General features: G+C 39.9%; 1 long non-coding RNA gene across 2 annotated transcripts in view; it reads right to left on the bottom strand.

Moving 5' to 3' along the window:
- Positions 1 to 619: 619 nt before the first annotated feature.
- Positions 620 to 23782, bottom strand: part of LOC133221219 (uncharacterized) — a 143976-nt gene continuing 120813 nt past the window's right edge. For both annotated transcript variants that reach the window (XR_009727938.1, XR_009727939.1), the window contains exons 2-3: positions 18470 to 18636; positions 620 to 766 (exon numbers count right to left, since the gene is read on the bottom strand). This is a non-coding gene — a long non-coding RNA (uncharacterized LOC133221219). The remainder of the gene's footprint in view (positions 767 to 18469; positions 18637 to 23782) is intronic.

The raw sequence follows: 23782 nt of genomic DNA, 5'->3' as shown, positions 1-23782 counted from the left end.
AGCTTGCACTCTACCTCTGGGTCCGTGCCTTCCATCCTCACACCAAGGCATGCTCTTCCCCTAAATCTCCAACCCAGCTACTGACAAGCAGTGCCTAGAGAACTGAGCACAGCCAGTTCCAGCTCAGTTGCCAGGCAGACTCTAGTTAAGCTCTTGTGAAACCAGTGAGGGCAACTAGGCAGAGGAGAGCATGTCTGGTGAGAGGAATGGTCTCTGTGCAGGCCCATTGTAAGCATCACATGTGAGAAGAAGCCAGCATCTGGTGAAAACTATTTAGAGAGCACAAGCTGAAAAAGCACAGGCTATATATTAACAACATACTACTTCCTGTAGTTTCTGAGTGCCTGGCTTTCTCCTGGAGCTTTCTTTTTTGGTCTCACCTGGCAGCTAAAAGGGCAAAGTGAGTCCTGAACAGGGGGCAGACAAACAGCCTGACTTTAATGCATGAAGCAGGTGCTCCAGGGTGCTGCCTGTTCCAGACTCAGCTTCTCATTTGTTACAAACCAACACAAAACTCCTCTGGGCACGCTGGACCCAAACAGTTCCTTAAAACACTAAATGAATCAAGACAGCTTTAGTACATAAAATTGTGTTTTTACTTAAGGTGAAGAGATGGAAAAGGTCTGACATTTAGTCTCACGTGACCTTTATCAAGGACAGTACAGAATATACAGGTTTAGCCTTAATAACTCGCCGTAGCCAGGAGTCTGACTTTGATAAAGGTCAGTTGGGCCCAAAATGTTGGGTCATTTTCAGTTACCCTTATCTGAAATTAAAAAAAGGCATTCTTAATAGTACAGTTTTCCTCGTTTGTAGCATTACTAAAAGAAATGTCACTTAGTTCCAGGAGGAACTTTCTATGTTATTCTGTATTAAACATAGTCTTTTCTACTGTGCCTGTTTAATTCTGCAAAGCTCTCTTCTTTGATCAAATATGCTGGCCGCTGACCAGAGAGATCATGTGAACTGAGCTCCAGTGATGTGAGTAAACAGAAACAAATGGCAGAGCAGAGTAGAACCACGGTTCTTTTTCTTTCTTTCTTTCTTTAATTCTTTCTTTTTTTTTTTTTAAGAACTTGTTCGTTAAGCAATGGAACTAAATGGAAATGGGACACATTTATGCATGTAGTCACACTGTAGTTAGGATAATTGGGACCAGCTGTTAGGCTCTTCTGTAAGAACGTTACATTGCACAAAGCTAGCACAGCAAGATGACAGGCACAAGGAAGATGCTGAAACATGTACTTGAAAGCCTCAATAATTTTCCATGTTGTTATTCAAAAAGTTTCATTCTGGCTGTGAAAGACGTATTTTCAAGCTTACATTCAGATTTTCGTTTCATGTATTCCATACACTCTAACAACGATTTTTAATTCCTCTTCCCTCCCTCATTCCCCCACTCCCCACCCCCCCCCCCCCCCCGACTTCAGCATTTACCCAAGACAGGCCACCTTGAATCAATTACATACATAAGGGGCAGAGACAGAGTTTACTTTATTGTCTGCAGAGGAAAATCCTGTCTGGAAACCATTTCTTTCTAGAACTGCCTAGTATTGCACATTCTTCTTTTCAAAATTCATCTCAAGAGTAACTTGACAGAGTTTTGCTTATACAAGTTGCTGTACCACAGGAGAAATACTCATTTGGAGACAGGCTGCATCGGCTGTCTGTTGTGACTGAGTAAAGGTAAGTAAATTAACTTAGACTCCTTCCTCTGTCCCTGTCTTGGGCTTACAGCAAGCTGTGTCAAAAAGGGGAGATAACAGTGTAAAGGGGTCTGTTTTCCCTTGTGATGGTGATGAAAAGAAAGAGGAGGAGAAAGAGGTGAGCTGTGACTATCAGGCGGGACAGTAAAGCCAGCCTAGAGCAAAATCCTGTTACTGGTAAAGGAGAAAGTGGGAAACAAAGTTAGAGACTATGCTTTACTGCAACCTATTCCTAAGTTCTTGGGTCATATATAGTGTTCACAGACTGAGATCAATTCTTAAAGTAGCCCACAGTGACTTACCTTAGAAGCTCTGTAGAGTTATATATATTGCATTAAAAGATTCTTGCCCCTATTGAATAATATACATACAAAACCAAACCTTTGTTTATGTCTAACTTGAGGGATGTATGCTTCATTGAACTTCTTTGATTCCATCCTCTCAAGTCACAAATAAAACCAGTCCTGATACTACTATGGTCTTTACTCTCCTGTCTTGTCACTACTAGAGACAGTGAACTAGCCTGAAGGTGGCTGCACATGTCTACCAACACTAATGAAAGAAAAGTAATTTGGCCTTCAAAATTTTTAGCCTGCACTAGATGCTAGAACAAAAATCAGAACAATCTGCAGAAGATTTCCTACCCAAGACATCTGGACAGAAGTTCAGACTCATTTGAAAAAACAGACCTGTTTTTCTGTAGAGATTTTGGGCAATTTAAGCTGGATCAGACCCCTCAGGTTCTAATGAACAGGGAACGTGCTAAACAGTCCTTATAAGCAATCTTAAATCCATGAAATGGTTACTTTACACACCTTTAGATAAAATAGCTTTGAGACTAATTTGGTATCAGTGGTTTGGAAGACAGTTTCAAACCTACTAACAGAATTCTAGTATTTTCCAAGAAAAAAACATGATTTCTGTAAAGAGAAGAATCTAATATAGCCATGTTCATTTGTGAACAAAGGATCAACGATAAAGTTAAGTCTGAAGTTAAGGTATCCTCAGCCATCTTGTATTCTAGTTCATGTGAGATGACTCCATGATTCTATCAGGGATAAACTTCCAAGTTTCTACATGTAAAACTATGGTCAGGTCCAGAAATAGCATGTTGAAGAAGTATGCTTTTAACTGAGGTTGTTTTGTTTTTTAGAAAGAGCCTCATATGACTGTACTTATATTAATTATGTGAAGGTTATAGTTTTGACCAGAAGAATACATATATTGCATTACATATGCTTAGAAGAAATACCTGGAATGGAAGTTTTTCCTTCCTCTTTTACCAGAAAGATTTAGGCTTATTCACCTCTGGCAGGCATCTCTATATGTATCATCCAATGAGGCTTTTTACATTATGGTCCTTTATCTCTCTAGAGCCAAATTCAAACTCTACATTGGCTTTGCAGTTCCAGCCCTAATGATCCTCTGTTTTGTTTCTCTTGGATTGTTCAGGGAAACAGAGATTCACTTTGGAAAATTAATTAGATTTTAACACTACCATGTGCTTTATATAATCCTACCAGTAGGTGGCATGGCATTAGAGGGGAAACAAAAAGTACTCGGGGGCTGAAAAAGTAACAGTCTCAGGAAGATCTCCTGTGGATGCTCACTATTGATCACATAGCATATGCCTACTCCCACAACAGAAAGAATAAAAACCCTTGCTATTTATTCCATAGAACTATTATTACTTTCCTAGGGGAACAGCAAAAATAGCAATCCACTTTGCATGTGACTTCCAGCTTTACGTTAGCAGAAATGGATGACATGTAGAAAACAAAACAGGTCACACAAACAAGGAGACAAAGTCAATCTCATTTTGTGGCTTTGATTCACTGATTCCCAGTTCTCTTCAGCTTTGAGGAACAGGAACCCTGAGGGAAAAAGTGCAGCTAACTTGAGTGCACCCAGCTTGAGTGGTTAACAGACTTGTTACAGGGCTACTCCATTCCTCATCATTGCCTCAACATTTAGTGAATCAAATGCATGACGTTTGGCCAGTTGATGACTATTCATTTAATAGTAACTATCAGGTGATCTCTCTTGACCTTTGTGGAAGCAATATCTGTATTTAAATAAGCCTACACCAGTGTGACTTCAAGGTAAGATAATAAGCTCAGTCAATGACATACTAGAAAGCAAGCAAACCAAATCCTGTAATGACATGAACTGTGCATACATGTATGCCTTCATACAGAAGTTGAAGTACACATTCTGATTGTCCGAAAGAAAGAAAGAAAGAAAGAAAGAAAGAAAGAAAGAAAGAAAGAAAGAAAGAAAGAAAGAAAGAGAGGCAGGGAGGGAAGGAAGGAAGGAAGGAAGGAAGGAAGGAAGGAAGGGAAAGCAAGGGAAAAGCAAGGGAAAAGCAAGGAAAGGAAAGGAAAGGAAAGGAAAGGAAAGGAAAGGAAAGGAAAGGAAAGGAAAGGAAAGGAAAGGAAAGGAAAGGAAAGGAAAGGAAAGGAAAGGAAAGGAAAGGAAAGGAAAGGAAAGGAAAGGAAAGGAAAGGAAAGGAAAGGAAAAGGAAAGGAAAGGAAAGGAAAGGAAAGGAAAGGAAAGGAAAGGAAAGGAAAGGAAAGGAAAGGAAAGGAAAGGAAAGGAAAGGAAAGGAAAGGAAAGGAAAGGAAAGGAAAGGAAAGGAAAGGAAAGGAAAGATAAATCTACACACCCTTCTTTTTCCACAGATCATACCTAGCATTCAAAAGAGACACTGAGCTGCCACAGACTAATTAAGAGGAAAGAGAAGGATTGTATTTACGTGTAAATGATACTCTAAAATGGAAACTATATCAATAATGTAGCAATAAAATACTTGAAAGGAAATGGATTTTGGATGAAGTCAGTTTTTCAAAATCTTCCTCCAGAAAAGAGAATAATGCTTTTAAATTGCTATTCATGCTGACTGCTGCTACTTGTTAACCTTTTGCCCTGGGGAGAAAATACAGCGTAGCAGTACAAGGCCTCTATAATAAGCTTATCTCCTTGGGATTCTGAGGCACGTTGTTATTTTTTTTCCTCCAGAGCCATACTGTAAACTACATACCACTTGGGCTGACTCACACAGTCCCCGGGAGGAGGATGCGGAAGAGCAGGCTGCTTTCTCATGAGAAGTTCAACATGGTGAAATTCCTCTTCCATTTCAACAGCTCCAAAGCCATTTTGCACCCAGCTTGACCTGGCAGATGTAACTCTTCTGCTCTCACTCCTTAATTTGTCTGCATTTGGCTCAGGTTCATAGCTTTTTTGAGTGCCCGATGGCTTTCCTGGTTGGAGCTATAAAAAAAGTCTGGGCCTACTCAAGTATCAGCATGAGAGCAATAGCGTAGGCGTTCCTTGGAAGCGGCAGAAAGAAAGGGGCAGATGAGCTGACAGCCAGCATTCCTGTCTTGCCAGCTTGGAGGAAGTTGCCCGCAGCCGGTCACCATATGTTTGACTCCAAACTAGGGAGCAGAGAGGCCAGAATGATTCAGAGAGTTCGGATGATTTGTTATCTCTCTCTCAAGAGAGATGGGGAGCCTTGAAGCTTACAAGCATCACCTGCATTCACTGCCTTTCCTTTCCAAAAAGACATGTCAAAAAACTAGCAACAGGAATCTTCCTCTTAAACCCTCTTAAACGTTCTTGGTAGGCAAACACAATGATTTCTGAAAGGGTCTTTTTTCTGGGGTGTCTTTAGGTATATTGCCACTCTTTGAATTTGCTCCAGGTTGTTTTAATCTGGTGAAGAATTTTAAGCTGCCCAGTTAAAGAAAAATAGAGGGGAAAACACTTCCCAACTGTATTTACAGCACATGCATTTTTGCAGCATGTAATGGAATGCAATTCAGAAATCCTTGATCTAATTTAGACCCAGCAAATCCCCACAGTCCAACGAAGTGAACAATATGAAAACAAGTAAGATCAGAAAGCACCAAAACAACTGTGTGCAGCACCATATTAAATATTTACACAGTTTCAGATATGAACTGGGCTGTGACCAGAGATAATAGGCATGCTTTCATGCCTCCCCTGTTCTTCCTTTTCAGGTGTTGGAGACTGCTGGGAGAAGTCTCCAACAATAAAGAAGCTTACGCTATTAAAATTAAAGATCCAACTTATTTATCAACTTAAATGTCCATGCCACAAGAGCTATGATATTATATAAACCTACAAGTGAACTGATCAGCCACTGTTACAAATGCTACTTCAGGGTTTTTTGGTTTGGTCCCTACATCAGTTTGCACATCACCTCATCTTCCACACTGGGTGGACACAAACCTGAATGGCAAGGCAAAAATTTTTCATGTGTAGAGATGAATTAAGGAAAGATAAGAAAACTGAAAGATGGGTTACAGGTCACCCATGACCTTCCAGCATCTGCTGCGAAAGAAAGGGGGATTTGTAGGCAGCCTGAGCATGGGCTGCCTTGGAACAACATTACTTGAGCCATTGACGTACTGAATGCAGATGCTCAGAGCAAGGTCAGGCCATGTTCCCAGAGAAGAACACTCACCTAAACTAGATTCACACAAGAAATATTATTTCTAGGCCAATATTCACAAACAAGTCGTCACCTCGTGCTATTTCTGGCAGGCTGTAGTTCTGTGTTCTGTGTACCAGTGCTGCCACCATGCCAATGTGTTGATGGCATGCGCTCCTCTAAAGCACTTCTGCAGCACTGCTGGTTGCTACAAACATACATATATTTTTGTTACTAATGTGTGACCTCAGAGAATTTATTAATGGAAAACATTGCAGTTTGCAGAGAAAAGGAGTTTTAGCCTGAAGCAGGCTGTCATTGGATGACTGCTCCATTTCAGAGGTCACTGAGTAAAACAGCATGAAGTTAGCTGAAGGTGACCTAGAAAAGAAGAGAAAAACCTTGGGATTTTTGCTCTGTATGGCTTTGTCATGGCACAAAAGTACTTCCTGAAAGGCTTTTTTCTATTTTTGAAGGGGTGTATACCTGTGCAATTACTCATAGTACAAATCTAGGTATTAGATGTGGGTGTCCAGAACATTCTCAACATAAATAATGTCCAACTAAATAATTTTAAGCATTTTATATAGTTAATCTAACCAGCATCTGGACCTCAGAGTTGACAGCTTGCTATTTCATTACTGGTTTTTATCAACTAGGTATTGTTAAAATTTCCAGTTCTAAAGCTGTAACACACAGACTACACAGAATTATTAAGGTTATACAAAGATACTAGTTTAGAAAGTGTCTGTGGCAACAGAACACAGCCTTTTCACAATAAGGCAGCCATGATTTTTTGAAGGGAATTTGATGGTAAACATAAAATATTCAAGTTTGGTTTATTTGTAAGTCTGTAATTTCACTGTATGTACTTTCTCCTGAATGGGTATCAGGCTTTCTGCCTAGCACCATGTTCAGTGGGCCTGAGGTATGATACTGGGCTATGACATAATTCCATGCATTAGGAAGTTCTTCAGGCCCCACAGATGATTACCTTTAACCGCTATTTCTGTCTCCTTCAGTAAAAAGACAAACTTGTACAGGCTGCAAAACAAGGAACAACACAGAAGACTTAATTGCAATAAAGAATGTGAAGGAAGATGGACAGGCCTGTTCCTAGCTTGGCTTTACTACCATTGGCACTAATGACTTCAAGCAGCAAGTAAAACCCAGATCTAGCTTTCAAAAGTAGCACAAATTTGTAATCCTTTTGAAGTTACAGAAACAGTGTGTTAATACTAAGGGAAAGAACAACAAGCAAAATATTCCCAAAGTAAAAATCAAGTATTCTGTAATCGTGAATAAATAAAAAGCAAAAAAGGAAGCTGCAAAAGTCATCTTAAAAATAGGACAAAGACCTTTGACAAGCAACTGTTAAAATATGGAAAAGAAATAAATCTTGAGTGTGCCACATTCTGTGATCTAGAAGACTAAAATAACATTTGGTAAGTCATGAATCAATATGAAATATTTCAGAATTGTTGGCTTTCCCCCAGGCATATCCCCAAAGACATATGGTGGGAACATTCTTTACACAAAGTATTCTAGCTGTGATACAGTTGGTAGCTTCCCATGAAGTTGTAGTTCCAATTACTGTAAATACAGTATGTTAAACAAATTAAAAGATCCTTCAGAAACACAAAGATAATATAATGTACGAGTACTCAAAGCCAGCTGTCCCTGTTTTTTTGAGGTTTAAAAGACCAGATGTTCAAATATACACATATACAATGGCACCTCCAGCTTGAATGAATATACAACTGCTACAGCCAGCATCAAATGCATTGACTTACACTTAACCATGTAATCTAGTGCTTTTTGAGGGGGTAAGTGCTCTTTAAGAGAAAGACTCCATGACCAGCAAACCACACTAACATGAGATGTTGTGTTTTATATTACATGAAATACATATTTTTTGAAAGCTTCTCTCCTCCCTTTTTGTTTCAGCACACATCTCGTATCTCCCATCCCACCCCTATTTTTAAGCCCAGTTTTAGTTATTTCTCTCTAATCTTTCGGCTCCCCACTAACCGCCCAATGCAGTATCCAGATGCACTACAGTGGATGCTTGTCAGGAATTCGTCAGCATTAATCTTTAAAAGCAGGCAAAATTAGTAAGTCCGGAACCAGAGGTCTGAAAAATAGTTGTGGGAGTAAACTCTATTCACAAAAATAGTCTAAAACAATACAGAATAGTTTCTAGTCCAGCAAGACAAAACGTATGTTCCTGCTGCTTCTGTCCATCATTTCATGAGCGTGGCTGCCACTTTGGCTTATGCTCAGTAGTACCTTACTCCCCTGGTAGTCCTATTGAAAACTGTGAGACAACGTGGGGAATAGCATTCTCAGTATTAGCAGCAGCAACGAGGCTGTCCCTTTGTCAATCACCTATAATATGTGCTTTTATTAAAAGTAGTTTGAAGAGTTGATATCTGCACTGACAGTGTCCAGCCCCGGTGCAGCAAACTGGTTTTAAAGGGATTTAGTGCTCGGAATGCTGCAACAAATCATGTAACTGCCCAATTATCACCTGATGGCCACTACTCTCCAGCACCCTAGGGGCAATGTCATTGAAGATAAACTCTTTTTATGTTAACTTAGTGTCAGGATGTACAGCATATGTCTATGAAGCTGGATGAGTGCCCTTTTGCAGGATGTTGCGTACATTCACATTGTGCAGCCAAGAGCCCTGAAGGTGTTGAAAAAGAAAAAAAGGCCTTTCATAGAGTTTAATCCAATTAAAGCACATTAATGAAGGTTAGGATCATCTGTCACATTATCCAGACACATCCTTTCATGCATCATCGTCTGATTACAAAGTCTGATTTTCTTTTAAGGCTTTTCATCTTCACAAGGAAAATGTGATGGGAAATTCCACTCTTAAGATACTGGAGGCTTAGATGGGATTTCTGTTTCTTTCCCTTTTAATCCATTCTCTCTCTCTGAAAGAAAAGAAGTTTATTTTAAAACAGTGGTCTGTCTCATCAGGTGGTACAAACTGGCGTGTATCCAGTGCAGCCTAAAGAGCCACCCCAAGTAACACCTCCTAACCTTTTTTTTTTTTTTTTCCCCCAGGGAATGTAAAATCTTATTACAGATAAGGAAAAAAAAAAAAAGAAAAAGAAGGCAGGGAGACTGAAACACCACACAATACAAATGAATAAAGGATTTCAGACTCTGATGCTGCTAAAATGGTATCAAGCTAGATTGCCATGATAGCATTAAATGCTTTGAGCAGTCATCCAAGAAAGATCTGCCATCCTTGATCAGGAAAGAGGCAAAGGCACATTCTCATTTCCGTACAACATTCTAGAAGCCACTTGAATGAGGCAGAGGTGATGAGAGGAAAGTTTACATAGCCAGGTGAGTATTTTTTCTCTACAGGAGAGTCTGCAGGTACAATGAGACTGCCCTACCCTTCTGCCTTGCACTTCAGAGCAGATGAAGAGTACAAGTCCCCATGCTAAAAGGGCTAATGCTACAACCAGGAGAGGTCTCATTTCAAAAACTCAAGCAACAGGTGAGTACATTAAAGATCAATGTGATGAGCATTAGACATAAGTATGACGATTTCTCACTGTATCAGTCCCCAGTTGGTTACTGCTACCTCCCTACAGACAGTTACTGCTCTCATACCACAACTGATAAGAAAATATCATTGCCCTCCTTATGAATGTCAGTGCAAATACCAGTTACTCATGTCACCTGGCAGCGAAGGCTGCTTGCATTAATTTTGCTCAGCAGTCACCTTCAGGATAAGTCCCACTTGCTCACATTCCCTGTCAGTCAACTGAAAAGTAGAGATTATTGTAACTATCCTACTGCTGTCCCTTAACATTTGGTCAGCCTTTGTGTTTTCTTGGAACTACTGTTTTAGGCTGCATAGAGACTCATGCAGGCAGCATAGATGTAATTTTGCTTTTCCTCAGAGCCATCAGGGCTAACATTTTAGTTTCTGAAGAAATCACAAAATGCTGTGTTGATGTGTAGTGCCCAGTGTTGGCTCAGTCTGACTGCTGTCGTCAGGCTCCAGGCACTTGAGCAGTCTGTACTAAGATATTTGCAATATGGGGTCCAACACAAAAAGGCAAGCAGCCAGACCTACTGGGCCTCTTCAAAGAATTACTGACAGGTGGAAAGGATTAGAGGAATATGTAGGGGAAGAACCACTTATTAGCATTCAAGGAGAAACCAAAGCCTGCAAAGAACGTTAGGTTTTTAACAGATATCTTCTTTTGGGTTTATTAATTTCACTGAGTACTTCAAGCAAAGAAAGCAACGTAGCATGCATGACCAGCGTGCTTAATTTCTCAGTTGCATTTAAGGTGTTACTGAGGAGCATACGCATTTCTGAAAATTCAGTGCAGACTTTGACAGGTCATGCCTTATCTTGCATTGCTTTCCTCTCACACACTGAAATTAATGTTACTTAAAATCAAAGCCAAAACAACTTGTTTCAACCTTCCTCCGGGGAAGGGTGCAGGGACCTATATTCAATTTTAGAACTTAAAATACATGTGAGGACTTACAGCTAGGAAGATACAGCAGTAGTTGATGGATAGCTAAAATGCAGTGAGAAGGCATAGAGTATATCGTGCTATTTTCATCTTCTTCCTATTTCTCTATTTTTCAAGCTAGCACAGCCATAAGACCACTCCCTATATATTTATGCTTAGGACACTGCCAACATCATCTTGATTAAACCACTATCCATCAACTTACCAGGAACAGCCATTTCCTTGTAAGCAGATGCAACTACTAAAGCTCATTCAGCATCAGGGTCACTGTATGCAGCTTTACCCACTTTTCCTGAGCACCGCCTGCCTTATTCTCCAAGCTTCACACAATGTAAGAGATCAAAACCACTGTGAACTTAATCCCAAAGCTTTTAGGGATGGACAAAGTACAAATACTTTGCTGATCAATGTCAGTCTAATCTAACATCCAATACTAAGTACATATGACAAACACCTGGGAATCTAAGGCAACTTGTTCTATACATTCCATCCATTGGCTGTATGTTGACAGTTGAAATCAATGGCAATTGCACAGCAATATCCTGTGAAGTAATTTCATTATTAACAGTTACTTATTCTGCAGTGATTTATTTGTGCTTTCTTGTTGTCATCAGTGATAAGGTAGTGTCCTGATGCACAAGATTTCATTATCATTCATTTAGCAAATACATTTGGCACAAATGTTACACCATGAACGTGCAGATTCACATAGCCTTAAACTTCAGAGAAGTTTGCATCCCATTATAAGCCCTTTCTGGTTTTAACCTGTTGCCAGTTGTCACTGGTCATGTTAATCATTGTATGAATGTAACTGTTAAGTCGACAATTTATGAAAGAAAAAGGGTGCTCTTGTGACAGGCTTACATTTCTGTGTGCCCTGTTTTATATACCAGTAGTAGCAGACTAACAAAGAGTATGTGACCTGATTTCCCAGATGTCTGTAAATGTACTTGGCATTGAATTTTAAATCTGACTGAATTCAAAGCTCTTCATATAAAACACAACTCAAGTTAACTTTTATCTCTCTTTTTTCCTTTCTGTCTCTCAGCAGCTGTTCTTCTTTTATTATTTCATGTGCTATATTCAATATGCAAAGTTGCCTTGTTTGTTAGAGTGCATTACACTTTCTAATGCATGTCATGTTGGAAAACAGGAAAGTAGCATAAAGCCTCTCTTGTGATATCCCCCTCTCCCCAAGTTAAAGGAAAGCTTAGTTAGAATTAAAAAAGAAAGGAAATTTGCCTCTGAGCATCTACAGAGCTTTAGAAAAGGGTTCTTCAGTTTTATGAAAGTTTAAAAATTAAAATACCAGTGAATTTAATGCTTAGAAATGACAAAACATGACTGGTCTTGGGATTTCTCCTTAAAAGGATGATGATTTTGGAGCCAAGACACAAGACAGATAGGAGACCTGGATTCTGCTATACATCTACCAACAGCTTTCTGGTTAACCTCTCAGGCTGTGTCAGTCCTGAAGATATTTAGAAAGATAATCCACTTCCTCATCTGAACCAATGCAGCACACTATGGAAGTAGCTATTTAGATAAAACAGACAGAACTGCTTTCACACTTACTTAAGTTAATTCTGTCAATATTGAGCCAAAGCTAAAGCTTCCCAGAATATAAGCCACTAGAGCCTTGTTGTTAAATTTCTTTGGAGCAGACAGATCACCAGGGTTGGATCTGGGTATTTCTTTGCAGCAGTCAGGATTACTAAGAGAATCCTAGCCTGGGCAATGTTAAACTGTAACTTGGACTAATTTTTCCACTCTCAGTCCCAGCAGCAAAAGATTACTTCTGCAGAATTCTGGGTTGGACACTACATCCCTCCTTACCGTATCCTTCAGTATACCCACAGCACTGAACAGCTTTCAGAACTATGCCCGCTACAGGGCATTCTCAGTAGTAAACAAAAATCAAGCAACATAATTAATGGACATTTAAATAAACGTTAGGTATATCATGGGTTGCTGCAGAACATATCAACTATGTCCATACATGAATATGCTTTGAATGTATAACGTGCATATATATAGACAGCTATGAACTAGAAAAATGAACCCTACACTTTTATACATTTTTTTAAAAGCTAGACTCAATATAATCAACCAATACTTTTTTTCCATTCACAGCAGTGTTTTACAGAGTTAAATGTATTCCTTTTTGCTGTCACTCACTTGGTAGGAGCAAAGTAGCAGCAGAAAGCATAATTATTTGAAGCCAGAGAGCATAGAACGCAAACTCAAAAATATCCTAGCACTATCACTGGAATTAAACTAGAACATGTTAAAATTTGGTTCCAAGAGCACATCTGTGGCTGAAGTGCAACACAATTCCAAAAGCATGTGGTCACAAAAAAATTACACATCCCTGACCAATGTTTTGGCAGTTTTTGCTGGTTCCTTCTGGTTTAATAAAGTTTCAGCAGGACAAATTCCCTGCAGCTCCCTGTCTGGCACCCAGGTCAGAGGCTGGAGGGCACCCCCGGCACCAGGCCAGGCAGTGTGCTGCCAAGCACATACATAGTCTTTCATGGTGAATTTTCAAAGACTGAAAGGTCGTCATTTTGTAGCACAGCAGTATCAGATCTAACATTATCAGCTGTAAAACAGAATAATCTTTTTCTAACCACCACTTCTTCAAATCCAAATATCACAACCATTTTCCATATTATGTGTGGATTTTCTTCAGGTTTTTGAGCATCAACAACTAGTTACCAGGCAAGGTTACAATGCAGATGTTGTCTGAGTTCAGTCAAAGTTTAGTGTTGACAGTACCTAGGTACCCTGAGCAACTCACTACGACTCTAGAGATATCCTGCAGCCTAGTCTGACCCAGCAAACTCTAACCCTGTCCAAATTGGGTCAGCATTGGCTGTGTTGTAACCCACTCATGTGGCTCGCTTGATTTAAAAGCTCGCAGTATTTTCATCTCTGGACCCAGTCAGACCATGTTCCCTGGAGGACGTTCCAAAAGCTGAATGTTCTCACATAGGCCAAACGGAGGATACAACCATTGAACGCATAATAAGAATCATGGTCAATAAAAATAGGAACTTAACACTCACCTTATAGATTCTTTGTGTCTTGATACAAGGGTGTTTGGTCTTTCCTAATGCTATCTTAACATATTGTAAATACTACCTCCCAATCTATCTGCACACTAATGCTTTCAAACAATCTGAAGCCACAAGATTAAAAGGTATCCAAATGCCTAAAACCCTGGAAAACTTCTATTTCCCTTTTAAATACAGGTCTGCATAACTCCGAACTAGATCTACAATCAGGAATTAAATGCTAAACATATTCCTAATTTTAACTGTACAGCTGCTTAGCCAACATCACAACTTGTAGTGCTATGAAGTTATAGTTAAGATCAGATTTCAGAGAGGAAACTGAGCTGGAAAATACCCATTTAAAAAAATTCCTAGGAAATTTGGACAGAAATATTTAAAAAAAAAGAAAAAGGCTGAAGTGATTGATTAGGCATCTCTGCTCTAAAGTGCAAAAGGTCTTGTTCTGTACTGCAGAGAAAGTGAGTATTCTCTTGGTAGAAAGACTCTTCATATGACTCTTCTCATTCAGATATATCATAAACATTAGACCTATGTAAAGTGGCCTGTCCTTAATCCAACAAATATTTAATTATTCATGTGAAAGAGTAATAATTTCAACAGAAGCGGTTTAGCAAGCTCTAAGCTAATGGACATGAACGGCCTGATACCCAAGTCACTTCAGACAAGGTAGGAGCCCAAATCCCCCCAGAGTAGTCTAACCACCTCTGCTCTCCACTCAGACATTATTAATATGTCTAAATGCCTTCCGAACCAGGTCTGCCTTGGCATGCTACTGGAGGTAGTACAAAATTACCTAAGCCAGACCACAGTCTTCTATCCAGGCCAGGCTAAACTATGACTTAAGAGCTTTAAAGCATCATAATGATAACTCTTCTTCCCACAGGTGCTTCTACCTCCTGTTACAGAAGTAGGCAATAGAACAGATGGACAAAGCTGAGGCTGAAGCTGTTTTGAAAAGATCTCATCCTAGGCCAGCCCTGATGTGACTGCATATCACAGTGTGGCCCTCTGTTCTGATCCCAGTGTTTCCCTTTTTGTTCCTAACCGTGTAAGAGGGAAAAACCCAGCCTTCACTCCTTGTGATAGATCAGCACCAAGAGCACCAGAGTGTGGAGATGAATACCCATACCGTTACATTTCTGAGGCCTTTTAAGTTCTTGAACAGTTGCAGTTGGTACTGTGCAAGCATTCAGTTTGCAGCTCATATCCTGCACTTCAGATTGTAATGGATCCACTAAAAATAGATCAGAGCAAAAAAGTGGTGCCTGGTGCACAGTTTCATAGGTTCTTCTGTATCTATTAGTTGCTAGTTATTTGGCAGGAGTAGTTTATCCCTGCTAATGCCCCAAATATAGCAGTTTGTATCTGATAAAAATTGGAAAGAGGAAAACAAAATGCAAGACTTTCAGTAAAACGGTAGAAAGAGTAAAAATTAAGCATTTTATAAGGATGTAGGGGAACAGAAATTCAAAGATTGGTGTGAAGAGCAGGAGGAAGGGCTGCAGGAGCAAAGAAGCAAGGAGGATACTTTAGAGGTAGGAGAGGGGGAATATCTTATTTCAGGCATCTGTCTAGAAAGTGATCAGCAGATGGAAGGTTCACAACTGGCATTTAAAGAAAAAGTCAATATTTAACAGGATTTCCTCTGCCTTTCAAAATATTGATTTTTGAAAATAAACAGCCTTTAAAGAGCACATACATACGTAAGAAAAACCCTCAAAAGCAAGCTAGCTATAGTGCTGGGTCTTGGCACAACACACAGCTGTCTCTAATGCAGCTACCACCTGTCCCAAGGGTAGATTTAAACCGTAAAGACTAGAAATTGAGAAACAGTTGTCCTCAGCTGATCAGGTCATATGACTTCCATGATTCAATCTATCCCTTAAAGTCCATCTGTAATTCCCATGGGCCATGGCCAGAATATGTGTTACATGCATCAGAAAATCCAGTATAGGGCTTGCCTGTCAGGGCTACAAGCAGAAAGCAGCCTCTCACATTCTCCACTTTGGATTTGAACACAGCTGAAATGAGCAGGATGTCCTACGTTTGCATGCACCCACCACAAACATCATGCCTCCTGCTCCTGTCACAAGCAACAGGGCAGAAATGAGCACATGTTGCTGCTGCTCTGTAGCACTCATGGGCCTGTGTTTCCTGCCTTTCCCTGGTCAGGCAGAAAGGAACAGAACTGCAAAAAGCTGTTTTGCTAAAAAAGACATGTAGTGTGGTCCATAGCTCACCTGTGCTTGCAAGAGCTCTCTAGGCTGGGTTGGTTTCTCTCCTGAAACTATTATGTATTTAGATACATAAAAATATTTATCAGATCAGGGACCAGAAAAAAAATCCCACCAGGGTACATTTGTCTATTCTTATAGTAATTATATGTTTCTACATATGTTTCTACATGTACATGTTTTTCCAATCTCAATGATTCTGTAATATAGAGAAAGATTTTAGAAAAAAGTTGCACTCTTTTAGCAGAGTACAGTAACGAATCTGATCTCTCCAGTTTCCAAACAAGACAAAATCTCCATCCACTCAAGCCTGTTGAATCAGTTATGACTATGACCAGAACTGGCACTTTATTCCTAAAAACAAGGTTCTAATGATCTATGCTGCTATCTTGGAAATTAATCATAAATACCTTTTAAAACAGAATAGAGACATTTTAGTTCTATTCTTTTTCCATAGCAACTTCTAAATCAAGTGCTGCTTCCACATGTCAAGTCAGTGTGGCCAAAACCACCACATGTGGATTAATGTGAATGTTAAAGAGAGAACAATATCTGAGGAAAATGCTTTCTCTTTCAGAAGGGGAATTTCTTTTTCTGTTCCTTTCATTAATCCAAAGTATATGCTTCTTCCAAATTGAAAAAACATGTGCATAGAAAAAATGTAACAGGAAACTTGGAGGAAAGAGCCACAACAGGAGGTCATCATTAAAAAATTCTAAGTTTAGAGCTGTAGAAGGCCAGGAAGTGTTATTCACCCCTTAGGCCCTGGTAACAAAGCTACAGTTGGGCTGGAAAAATCTCACTCATAAACAAATTTCTGTATGTGCCTGAAGGGACAGTTAAATGAAATCTGTACCATGTAGCCAAAACTGTAAATTAAATTCTAAACAATCATGCCCCAAAAGAGTCAACAACCTTAGTCCAGATAAAAGCCAGCTTATTTTATGCACTCTGAGAGCTACTCAGATGTCCCAAATTCCATCTAAGCCCCTGAGCCTAGTGTTTTCTTTTCAGTAAATGTTTTTGAAAGCCTGAAGCTAGCCAAGAGAAAACACCAAGCACAAAGACCCATGTGCAATTCTGGCCACATTAATAAGCCCTAAATGAAAAGTCTTTTCCCTTCCAAATTTTTTCCCCCAAGTTTTTTTACTCAAAGCCCCTAACAACAGGTTTGATATCTCTGCCTAGAAATTAATTATTAAAAATTAGGAGATAGACACTGTCATCCCTCAAGGTCTCAGGCTTTCCTTGTAAGCAAAATAAAAAAAGGGGGGGGGGGGGGGGTGGAACAAATCCTTGCAGAGTGCAGTGTACAAAAGCCAGTAGTGTGTAGTTCACCGGAGCAGGGGTAGTTTATTCACAGGTTGCAAGCCTGTATCCCCAGAAGAACATGTGATGAGTACATGAACATGGGCCAGCTGAACTGCTTCTTTCTACTTGGCAACTTATCTTCTATGTAATTTCTTTCATTTCAAAAATCTTTCTTTGAAAGGTGATGTGGAACTAATGCAGCAGCTGCAGAACACTGCTGCTGCATACCTGGTTCATTGCACTGGCAGCTCTAGAAAGCAACTGAGGAAGACCAGAGAGCCTGTCTCCTCCCCTAAAAAATATTGCCAGAATATGTCTGCATGAATAGCTGATCAGTAGGAATGGTCCAGTACTGGGGATCACTTCTGAAGATGATTTGAGTAAGCTACAAAACCTCACTGCTGCAGCCAAAAAAGCTATTTATAAAAGGCTAGACAAATAACTTATTTTGGATTTCTTTTGGATTTCTTTCAAAGTTTCTCAGCAGCTGGCCATATAGAGAGCTGCTTACACTGAAGATGTACGATTTCCTTCTATGCATTATCTAACACGGTTCTCTAAATTCAGACGTTAGGCAATTTATTCTAATTTATTATCTAATTTTATAGCATTATAACCAACGACATCATCTTCAGGTTTATTAATTTGACTACATGTTCTGCTCTCCCCCTTCTCTGTTAATGACCTGGAGCTGTGAATAGGCTGTTGTTCTGCCACTAGTGGCTATGAATGGCCTGTTAGTATTCAAAGTTAGTGCAGGCACTGGTTGTTTGGCATCCCTGAATATATGCCCATCTGTCAAAGTGGTTTTGTTCCCACTCAAACAGTCATATGTCGGCTGCAAGAGAGTATGGGTACCAGGTGTAAGTTTAGAGTAGATGCAGCAAGAGTGTTAACAAGAAAAAAAAAAGGGGGGGAGCTAAAAGTTTTGCTTTGCAAGAAGCCTCTTCTTATAGGAAGTAATCAAAACATATGGAAATTACAGACTCAGATTTGTTGATACTTTGAGGCATTATGCCACAAACAAACGCTTTTATCCTTAAAATGTTTCACTGCTTGGAATTTACATTTGAAAAGCCTAATTAAAGGACAATATCGTCCCCCACAGAAAATAAGCAACCTCCACAAATTCAGTGGATATCCTTTGAAGTAAGCTGAAAAAGCTTACCCTTACATAAGACTTCATTTTGTTAGTGGTGGGCTGGTGTTTCTTGCTCCTTTAAGCGAATTACAGGCATTCAAACAAGCAGAGGCTAGGGAAAGTTGTCCCATGAAGAAAAGAAAAAAAAGTTCTGCTTTTTGGGAACACCATATTCTTTATTCTGATCACATTTCCTGTTCAGAAGAAGAAAAAAAAAAAAAAGTTTACTTGTTTCACAATAAGCAATTAGGGACTTTTCTAAAACTGTGGGCCACATTTAGAGATTTAGGGCATGGGCATATGTGTTAGACGCCCAGTATCTTGTTTAGTTCTAAGGATTTTTAGGAGATTAAACTTAGTAGGAAGCACCCGAGTCTGAGCTCTGACAGAAAACTCTAAATTTTCTCCCTCTTTAGTTATTTCAATAAGAAAAACTTCCTTCCATATCCTACATTCAGGATACCCTCTAATAAGAGAAGGGTCACCTGTTAAACATGCTGAGAAAAGTTGGAGGAGAAACAGAAGGACAATGGGACTTAGCAGGATAGGATGGGGGAAAAAAAACTGGCAAGTGTAAGGGTAGCACCCTTCAGTTGTACCTTCGGTACACAGAAAGGAGAAGGTCCTTTGTTGTTCCAAAAGGACACAGGAGTTAAAAACATTACCAGGTAATTTAGCTCCAGCATCTGGACCCTTCATGTTTGATAAAGCCCTGAAGCATGAGAGTGATATCCTTCACAGTTCATATTATGTCCAGCAAACGTTGGGTAGTGATAATTTAGGCAGCTGGCCTCACAATTGGTTTAATCTTTCTTCCCATCTGTGTTTACTGGACTCTCCAGTTTTCTCATATTCTGTTACAGCAAGCAGCAGTGAAAATGATGTGAAGACGGCAGCACCTCAATAGGTCAGGTGCTCTGTATCAGGCATTTTGGAAGGTGATCAGGCTCCTCACTGAACAGACAGGCATGACACAGAAGTGTTAGAAAAGCCTCCTAAGACAACTCTGCACAGGTCTATGAAACAGGTCTGGCACAAAGCTCCTATCTGGTGTGCAACATGGACATAACTCAAGGAATCTGGGTGTACCCTTGGGGCTTACAGGCCAAACAGAGCCTGGGTGTCTTCACCAAGACATCCCTTAGGGACAATCTGTCTGATGCAGCATGTGTTATTTGGATAACATATGTCATGGTTCTTTGTCCTTCAATAAATTGATCCAGAACTCTGCCAGCAAATTTTGGAAAAGGGAAAGGAGTATTAAAGGAGTGCCCTCTTTGACTGCAGGGTGGAGAATGGGTGAAAGCATCACTGAGATACTGAACCATACTCTCATTAAGGCAGCAGATCCAGACACAAAACATCAGATTTCCAAGACAGCTTTGTGTATAAATAGGTATCAAGCATAAAAAAGGAAACTCAGTAAAACTTTGTGGTAAAGCTGTAAGGAAAAATACAACAAGCAAACATCTTTCTCCCCACATAGAGGTAACTTACAAGCTAACAAGCCAGAAACAGATGTTTGGTATCTTACTTTCAGAATCAGCAGCCCCATAAAATGATTCCTGAGTTTTGTCATCTTTGGTGTTCTGCTCAAAGCCAACCGTTTAGAGGCAGAAATAGTTCTGACAGTACTATTCTGGCTGATGCTTCCAGCTATGCTCTCTTGCCTGCAATTAAAACATTATGCTTTATATCCTTGTGATAAACAGGAATACAATTTTTTTTCTTGGCATCTAAACAGTTACTTGCTTTAGACTTTTATGAGAGTTTTAGATATTGCTTAAGAAAACAGGAAATGGGAAAATGTAAATAAAATAGAGGTGTTGGAACAATCCCATACTGTCCTCCTTTCATTCTCATGATGGTCAGATATGTTAATACAAATCAGAATCATATTAAGATGCAATTCCCAACTGTAGCTCACACATTAAGATTCCTGAACAAAAACGTGGACAGATGACTCTGAAGTTTGTTGGAAAAAGAGGGGGAGAGAGAGGAGGCAGAGAATGTAATTCTTTCACAGTAAGTGGAAGCATTTCTGGATGAAATAGTACTAGCAGTACTTATTAAATTTCATAACAGGATGTTCTCAGCTCAAATATCTTCCTTAGTTCTAGATTTTGTAACTGGCAGTGGCAGAGCAAAACCACTATGAGACCAGATAAATGTCAAAGTTTTACTTACTTTAAATTACTTTCTCCCTCTAGCATTGCTGTTCCAGACTCTTCGTATTCCTGATGCTCAGGCACACTCCTACATATCTCACCTCAAGTCACTTCTACCTCTCAGATTCCTGCAACAGCCTTGCAATTTGAATGTAGTTATCTTGTGGGTCTCTGTCCATCTATCCTTGGTCCCTGCCCCCTGCAAAAAAATCCTCTTCCATCCTCTGAATTTACAGAGAAGGTAGGAGAATCACCTCTACTTTGCACATCAATTAGCTCTAACAGACTGGCATACAATTCTCAGCTTTGTGAAACCCAGACTTCAGGGCTAGACCTTTTATCTTTTATTGACCAAATCCCCCATTGAGACTACTCAGGTGCAAACACACCAGATGGGTCCCCACCTTCTCTCCAGCACACACGAACCTAGTTAGGAAGGGTTGGAACCTTCCTTTACTGAAGCAACAGAGCACTATTTCTTGCTTTGGATATGCTAATATTTCCTGGGCCTCCTCCAAACTGTCTCCCTGCCCAGACAGATTGTTAATGACTATTCCCAGAACTGCCTAAGCCTTTAACAGGTTGGTAACTCATTAGGAGGAACAATGTCCCTTTTCCAAGGCAAGGAATAGCTCCAACATCAAAGTTCTGCCTTTCCATACATTAATCCTTATGTTTCATACAATCTGTTTGTTGATGATCACACTTATGCATACCTACATGACTAATGCATATGACTCACTGCTGAACATTGACTAAGATTAGACAGAGCGATAGGCAGACATTTGTGGGCGATAAGGGGTTTGGAATGACAACTGCCTAAATAAGGGAACAGGATCAGATCATTAGTCTGCTATGATTTACACGGATATGGTTGTGACCACCTGCAGTGTGCTATTAGATTTTAATAAGGGATTTTTTTCAGGTTTTTCTTTTTGCTGCATTATCAATTTTGCACCTAGGTAAGGCTACTTTAGTCTCATTTTGATTTTCTTCTAGAGAAGCTTTCCTCACATTTGTTAAAGGCACCAAAATAAAATGAAACAAAAAAAAAAAACAAAAAAAAACAAACAAAAAAACAGAAAACATACAGTTTGATATTTAGCCTGAACATTAGTAACACATATTAACATATGGGCACAAACAATATAAATATATATCCAAACAAGTACACTTTACAATATATCCCATATGTGCATGTTTATACGTACACACACATGCAAAATCAAAGGCTGTTGTATTGTGAGGAGAAGTAAAGACCATCTTTTACATGAATAAGTTGGCACAAGTTGGAATACTATTTCTTAAGCATCCAGCTTAAAGGGTATAACATCCTGCCCCTCTACTCTGCTCTAGCGAGAGCTCACCTAGAATACTGCATCCAGCTCTGGAGTACTCAGCATAGGAAAGACAACAGCCTATTGGAGCAGGTGCAGAGGAGAGCCACATAAATGATCAGAGGGTTGGAAAACCTTCACTATGAGGAAAGGCTGAGAGAATGTGGGTTAGTCAGCCTGGAGAAGAGAAGGCTCTGAGGAGAACTTATTGTGGCATTTCAATACCTAAAGGGGGCTTATGGGAAAGATGGGGAGAGACATGCAGAAATAGAACAAGGGATAATGGTTTTAACTAAAAGAGGATAAGTTCAGACTAGATACAAGGAGGAAGTTTTTTACAATGAGAGTGGTGAAACACTGGAACAGGTTGTCCAGAGAGCTGACAGATGCCCTATCCTTGGAAACATTCCAGGTCAGGCTAAACAGCTCTCTGAACAACCTGATCCAGTGGAAGATGTCCACTGGACATCTGGTCATTGTGGGGTCTTTTTGGACTAGATGACCTATAAAGGTCCCTTCCAACTCAAACTATTCTATGATTCCATGATTCTGACGCCAGGCCCTACTGGCTGTGGGAGTTTAGCTTCCTACACACTCAGTGCCAGTTCATTGCTAAGACCTGGTATGAAGGAATAGCTGGAAGGAATCTCAGTGTAGGCTCCCCTCTCCTCTCCTTGGAAGCAGCATTTAAGCTGAAGGTCTTGCCCTTTACGATTGCAGGTGGCTGGTCTTGCACCTCCTTAATCCTTGACCCTTGCCCAGTGACTTCACTTTCTGCCTTTTCCTGGGACCTACCTTATCACCATGGACTTGCTAGGCAATCACTGAACAGAGGCTGATCTGAGTCATCGTCTCTGATCATGGCCCTGATAGTACTGACTCAACTTCAGGCCCCTGATTGATGTAGTAATTGCTCCTAACCTGTCACCCTCAGCACCCAGCTCATCTGCCTTCAGGGAGCTGCCAGCTGTCCTTGCTCCCCACACCATTCAGCCAAAACATTAATTTGTTTTAAATTGCAGCTGCTCCCAGGATCTGTCCAGGATCCTAAGCATACAGAGCTCTGCACTACCACTGCCGGTAGCAATGACATGCTGGACAATCCTACAATTAGTTGCCAAATTAGGATGTATATTTGAGAACCTCTCTACCTCTGACTTGTTCTGTGCTCACTCCACTTATTGCTTTTCCTTGAGAAGAGCAAAGATTACTACATGATTTGGAGCACAAGCAGAACCTTAACTGTATTCCTGGCTCCTCATAATATTAAAAGTTTAAAGAAGATGTTAATTCTACATCCCTTGCATACATTAGCAGCAGAAGTTCCTTCAATGCAATTACAGAGAAAGCAGGTGTTTGGTGGTAAGCAGTTTTTCTCTTGTGTCCACTCAAGAGGCATAATGGCAGCACATATCAAGCCTATTGATTGCAAATGCCAGCTATAGGCCTTACATGGAGATACATCTCAGCTTCCAACAGGCTAGGAGGAACGTTATACAGCTGAAAGCCAACCGTGAGTCAAGTAGACTCATAGACAAGTTAAAGAGGCTTTGTTGTGTTTTTCTTTCCTTGAAACAGAATTACATTTCATGGATGGTGAGATAGAGAAGAGCCTCTACAGAGCTCCTGTGGATGCCATCTACAGAATTCTAATATATGCTAAGTTAAATCATTAATATTCATAGATCAGTGTTACTGCCAAAAGAAATAATTTTTACAACAAATTGAGTTTACTGCATGCTGAGCTGTCAAATCTCTACAGGATTTTGAACCTCCCTTTAAGCTCAAACTGCATCCAGAAAACAAAACTATCTTTAATGAACTTCCACTATTCT

This window comes from Neopsephotus bourkii, unplaced genomic scaffold (genome assembly GCF_033783945.1).
Source record: "Neopsephotus bourkii isolate Nb327-2 ecotype Australia unplaced genomic scaffold, CSIRO-AGI_Nbou_v1 NB_1524, whole genome shotgun sequence".
Taxonomy (NCBI): domain Eukaryota; kingdom Metazoa; phylum Chordata; class Aves; order Psittaciformes; family Psittacidae; genus Neopsephotus; species Neopsephotus bourkii.
Note: the sequence above shows the minus strand (reverse complement) of the source record. Positions and strands in the feature narration are given on the sequence as shown.